This window comes from Artemia franciscana, unplaced genomic scaffold, assembly GCF_032884065.1.
Source record: "Artemia franciscana unplaced genomic scaffold, ASM3288406v1 PGA_scaffold_39, whole genome shotgun sequence".
NCBI lineage: Eukaryota > Metazoa > Arthropoda > Branchiopoda > Anostraca > Artemiidae > Artemia > Artemia franciscana.
In genome coordinates, this window is record NW_027062677.1 from 575776 (window position 1) to 581775 (window position 6000).

The following is a 6000-nucleotide window of genomic DNA, read 5'->3' on the forward strand; positions in this document are numbered from 1 at the left end:
TCAACAAATAATTCCAATGGTAGTGTTCTCACTGACTGTCAGAGAACTAATGCTGGAAATATTATTAAAATACTGGAAATGGTCCAATGCATAAATACAAATCTGGGGAAGGTAAACAGGAAGGGTGTGCGAAAGCACAGGATGGCTGGCCCCCAACCCCCCATTGCACTTCCTGGCTGAAGGGCCAAGAAACGGAGATCAGCACCGCCGGTAAGGACTGTAAAGTCTAATGCTGCATCCTTTACCTTTTTTTTAATTGTGTTACAACAATTGAAAATAAAAATAATATGCTGGAGAATGAACTTGTAACAGTTAAATTGGAACTTTGGATTTTGAAAAATATTGTGGAGGGCTGAACGAATATTATTAATAAAAGTAAAGAGGAAATAAATTCAGTAGTCAGCCAATCTTTCATGGAGGAAAATAACAGTAAAATGTGCAATGTATTATTTTGGGGATTGAATGAAGTACCATTTGAGGATGCTGAGTCTCTGGTTAAAGAAGTGATGGTATTTAATGATTATCATTAAATAGTGAAAATTTGCCATTGTTTAGTGTTATCCAGTGCTCTAAAAAGTTTGTTAAAATTAAAGTGGAAAATACGCAAGTTCAATTTTCTTGTCTGAAAAATGCAAAGAAACTTAAAGGGAAAAAGCTTAGCTCTTATAATAATATTTTTATTGGTGATGACATTATGCCTTGTGTGAGTATTGTATCCAAGGAACTCCTGGCCATCTGTAAATGTCTAGTGGATAAAAGAGTGGAATGCTGGGTACCCCCTACCTTACCCCCTGTTATTTGTGTAAATAAAGATAACACTGTAGCTAAAGTGCTTTGGTACAATGCAAAGGATCTGTTGATACTATAATTTGTGTATCTTGGTGATCAAGTCTTATTGAAGTTTTGTTAAGTTAGTTTTTAAGTATTCTTATGATGTTGTGATTTGTGGTTAATATTAAGTTGTGAGCCATTGCATTAGGAGCTTGAGCTTTACATGAACAGGTTACAGGAAATATTTTCATGGCCTGTTCTTTTTCTTATTAGTGTTATTAAGTGGATCATTTTTGTTTTTCTTTTTTGTGTCTGTTTGTTATCTTTATAGAAACCATGTACCGAGATTTATTTTGTTTTTAGTGACAATGGATAATTATGATCATGATTCCCGGAGCAGTGGCTGTCTTAATACTTTGGAAGCTTCTAATATAGATTTTGGGGGTATATTTGTGGAGCAGCTGTATCAGAGTTATGACATTGGGGTAGCAGGGCATTATGAATCTATTAGTTCCAAATATTTGTTTAAAGATGGAATCCAATCTGAGTATGGAGATGCTAGAGGCCTCAATGTTTTCCATCTTAATTGCCAAGGGCTGAATTCTTTGTTTAATTTTTTAAATGAAGTATGTGATCTTTTGGTTTTTCAGGTTATTGGTCTTACTAAAACCTGGCTGAATGATCACAACTCCGCTCTTTTAAATATACCAAGATATAAATTCTACAATAGGAATCGACAGTTTCAACATGGAGGAAACAGTGTATATATTCGAAGCAATATTAAGGTTTTGGTAAGAAATGGCTTAGTAGTATACCAGGAAATGGTTTTTGAACCATTTATTCTTCAGCTAAGGCTGAAACCTAAAGATGCATTTGTTATTATATTGTATAGGCTGCCATCTGGCTCCATACAAATCTTTATGGATCTTTTGAATAAGCAGCTGGAGAAACTAGCAACTAGTTCACATCCATTTATGATGCTCAGGGATTTTAATATTGACCTAAATGAGCTTGATGCGATTTTTTGCATCAAGCTCTATGGATTTTTTGCAGCTTTGTATGTCCTATGGTTTGTTTCCAACTATAAATATATGCACACAAGTAAACACCTCATCATCAAAGCTAATTGACAATATTTTTTCAAATTTGTTTTTTCAGCTCCAAGAGTTATTATTACAGATGTATCCGATCATTTTGGGATTTCATCAAGATTTGATCTCTGTATTCCCCAAGAGCCAGTACCAATAATTCCTAAGAGTCCAGTGCATGTGTTTAGCCAGAGTAACCTTCAAAATTTTAAGCTGGCAATTGCAGAAGTTGATTGGAATAATTTAATAGACCTTATGGATGATATGAATACGAGTTTTCAAAGATTTTACTATAAACTAATTTTGTTAGTGACAAAAACATGTATAATAGTTCGTTTGTCATCAAGGAAAAATAATCCTAAGAAACCATGGATGTCGCCTAGCTTGTTGCGCTGTATTAATAAAAGAGATAAACTTTATAAAAATTCCATAAATAATGGAAATGATCCGATTTTCCTAAGAATTTATAGAAATGCCCTGAACAAATTACTGAGAAATGTAAAAGAAAAATATTTCGTAAATAAATTCACTGAGACTTGTGGTAACCCTGCAAAAATATGGAAAATATTTAAAATTGTGATATCAACAGAGAACCCTATTATTCCCAATCAAGCAGTAATGCAGAATGGTCTACCAACAAAGAAACCCGAAGAGATAAGTAATGCTGTTTCCAAACATTTTGCTAATATTGGCGTAGATTTATCGTCCCGTATAATATCTTCGGATGATGATCCTCCCTTGGAGTTTTTTTATGAAGACTCCAATTGATATTTCTATGTATATGAGACCCTTTTCTCATGATTAAGTAGAGAAAATTATCTTTGTGATGAAAAATACATTGGTAGATAGTGATTCATTCAATCTTCTGGTATTAAAAATAACGTTTCCTTATGTTGCTAATATTCTTACTCCCCTCATTAGTTTGTGCTTGAAATGGGGGACGTTTTCTGATTGCTTGAATATTGCTAAGATTACTCCTGTTTTTAAAGGCGGTAATAAGAATAATCTTGGAAATTATCGGCCTATCTCAGTCTTATCTGTTATTTCTCGTGTACTAGAAAAGCGTATTAACACTAGAGTTTATGATCATTTAGAACTGCATCATCTGTTAAATCCAATTCAATTTGCCTTCAGAAAGGGAAAACCACAGAGATGGCATTATCATATATAAATTCGGTAATCAATGGAGCTCTTGATAATAAGCTTAGAGTAGCTGGTCTGTTTTTTTATTTGGTTAAGGCATTTGACACTGTTGACCACTAATTACTACTTCAAAAATGTGATTTTTATGGACTAAGAGGGGCTACTTTAGCTTTGCTTTGTGATTATCTCCAAAACAGAGAGCATTATGTTCACATTAATGGATTTTCTTCAAGTAAGAGTCTTGCTGAATTTGGTATCCCCCAGGGTTCTGGGTTAGGTCCTTTTTTTTTCAAAGATCTCCCAAATGCTGTTGCAGCTACTTCTAGAATAGGGGATATAGTGGATACCGCACCTTCGGTAACCAGGATCACTACACCCTTATTTGCTGATGATGTGACATTGATGTGTGTTGCTTCAACTGAACAACAACTTACCTCAACAATTAATGCAGCAATGGCTATGACATGTCTTTGGTTGAAGATAAACTGGCTTGACCCAAATATAAATAAGTCAAATTTTGTTATCTTTTCATGGTCCCCAAATTATTATCCTTGGATTACGGAAATAGCTACACCGAAGGGAATCGTAAAGTGGCCAAATTCCGTTCAGTACGTTGGGATTATTATTGACGAAATTTTATCATTTAAGTACCATGTAAAAGCTATAAGTAGAATATTATCACGGAATTTAGGGATTATCTGTAAGCTAAAACATTTATTTCCTCCGTAAGCTAAAATGTTATATGGTTATTATATTTTTCTCTGATTCATCCGTATATTTTGTATTGCTCGTCTGTATGGCTTGATACATTCCCCTCAATACTTCGCCCAATCCGCGTACTGAAGAATAATGCCATTAGATCACTTTGTGGAATAGGGAACCGGGATTCGGTCAGGTCAATGTACAGTATGATAAATATAATGCCTGCAGCCAAATTGCGTGATTTTTATACACTGGTTTTTGTGTATAACTACCATTATGGTTGCGTTCCTGAATGTTTTACAGGAATTTTTCGGGATAGATCTAATATTCATGATCACAGAACTCGAACAAGTGGAGATATTGAGGTTCCTCGCCTAGTTTCAAGTAGGACTGATTTTTCACTTATTTGTAGAGGGGCTAAGCTATGAAATAAGCTTATTCCAAGTATCAAAGAATTGCCCATTAATTCATTTAAAGCCGTGCTGCGTGTGGGGTTTCTTGGTAAGCACACCTTTGAAATAGATTGAGATTGATTGATTTAATTTATTTATTTATTTATTTATTTTCTTTATTTCCCTCAAAAAATGAGGAGTACGCTACAATATAATATAAAGAACAAACAACTGATAACACTTACAATCAAAACCTATCAAATATTGATCGAAAACTTAAAAAAAAAAAAAAAAAAAAAAAAAAAAAAAAAAAAAAAAAAAAAAAAAAACAAAAACACTTGCTAAATAGATTAGCCTATAAATCATGAAGAGCCAGAACTGTTACTAAAAAACGGAAATAAATTGTGGCCTAAAAGGCTAATTTTCGCCCTATCTTCCAATGTTTTATATTTTTTGTTTATACAGACTACAGGATCCTTCACATTAAGCTTTAAAACAATCTCAGTGTTACTAAAAGAAAGGGGGAAACCAAGTAAAAATTTACAGAATTTAAAATAAGCAACTTTAATGGGCGAAAGATCAGAAGGTCTGAAATTTCGGAAGAGGAGGGACGGGAACAATACGTGAGGCAGAGCAACAGCGCTATACATACGACCAAGGACGTCCCGACGGTAAAGACCCTGAAAACGAATTAAAAGACCAAATGCCTTGCGTAGTTTCATCTGAACATGCTGAACCAGGACTGGTTTGAAATCTCTTTTCGAAGCAGCATAAGGTAATCCCAAATAAGTGACTATTGGCGACGACTGAAAAATAACACCATTGCCGCAATCGAGAGTCGCCCTGACATTATCCTCTAAACAATTTACCACAAAAAATTGACATTTTTCAAAACTGATAGAAAGGCCCAAACCTTTTAAACAATTAATTAAAATATTAAAATTAGAAACAAGACTAGACTTGGACCGGCTTAGAAGGATAATGTCATCAGCATATGCAATGTAAGACAGATTTCGAGATAATGAAACAAACGAGCAGGAAAGAGAATTAAGGGCAGTAGCTAAACAAGAATTGAATATATAAGGAGAAATAATTCCTCCTTGTCTAATTCCTCTACCCACTTGAATTAATTTGGACTGAGATGAAGACGAACTCGGACAGATACGAATCTTTAAACCAGAATACCAAGAGCGAAGGACTCGTATGACAGCTAGGGGCAATCCAGCATGGATTAAAGTGAGCAGAGCGGATGCATGAGAAATGTTATCAAAGGCCCCTTTGATATCAATCAAGAGGGCGTATAGCGGTTGACCAGAGATTCTCGCTTCTTCAATAACTTTACTGAAAGATGCATGGGCATGGTCACATCCCAAACCTCTCTTGAAACCAACTTGATTAGAACCAGTGTCAAGAATTTCAAGAAGATCCTTCAAACACAACTCAAACACTTTCCCAATCATAGAACCCCTAGTAATTGGCCTCCAGGAACTACAAGACGACAAGTCTTTTTTCCCGCTCTTAGGAATAGGCGTAACTATGCCAATATAGAATGACGATGGTACTAAACCAGTAGTAAGTAAAAGGTTGAAAAATGCCAGTAGAGTAATAAGAAAAGAAGAAGGAGCAAGTTTGAGGTGATTAGCAAATAAGCCATCATGATCCTTAGCCGACTGCGCCTTTAACGTTTTGATTGCTCCACGTAACATATCCTCAGAAATCCTGTAATCAGATATTACAGGAAATATTACATAGAAATATTGGAAATAATTATTAATATTTTTTTTTTTGCTTTGGGATCATGATATTATGTTGTTTGATTGTGTATGAATTATTTATGTATTTGTTTTTCTCGGTACACGGGTTCACCTTTCTGCTCATTTTAGTTTAACTCATTGTTTTTTTTT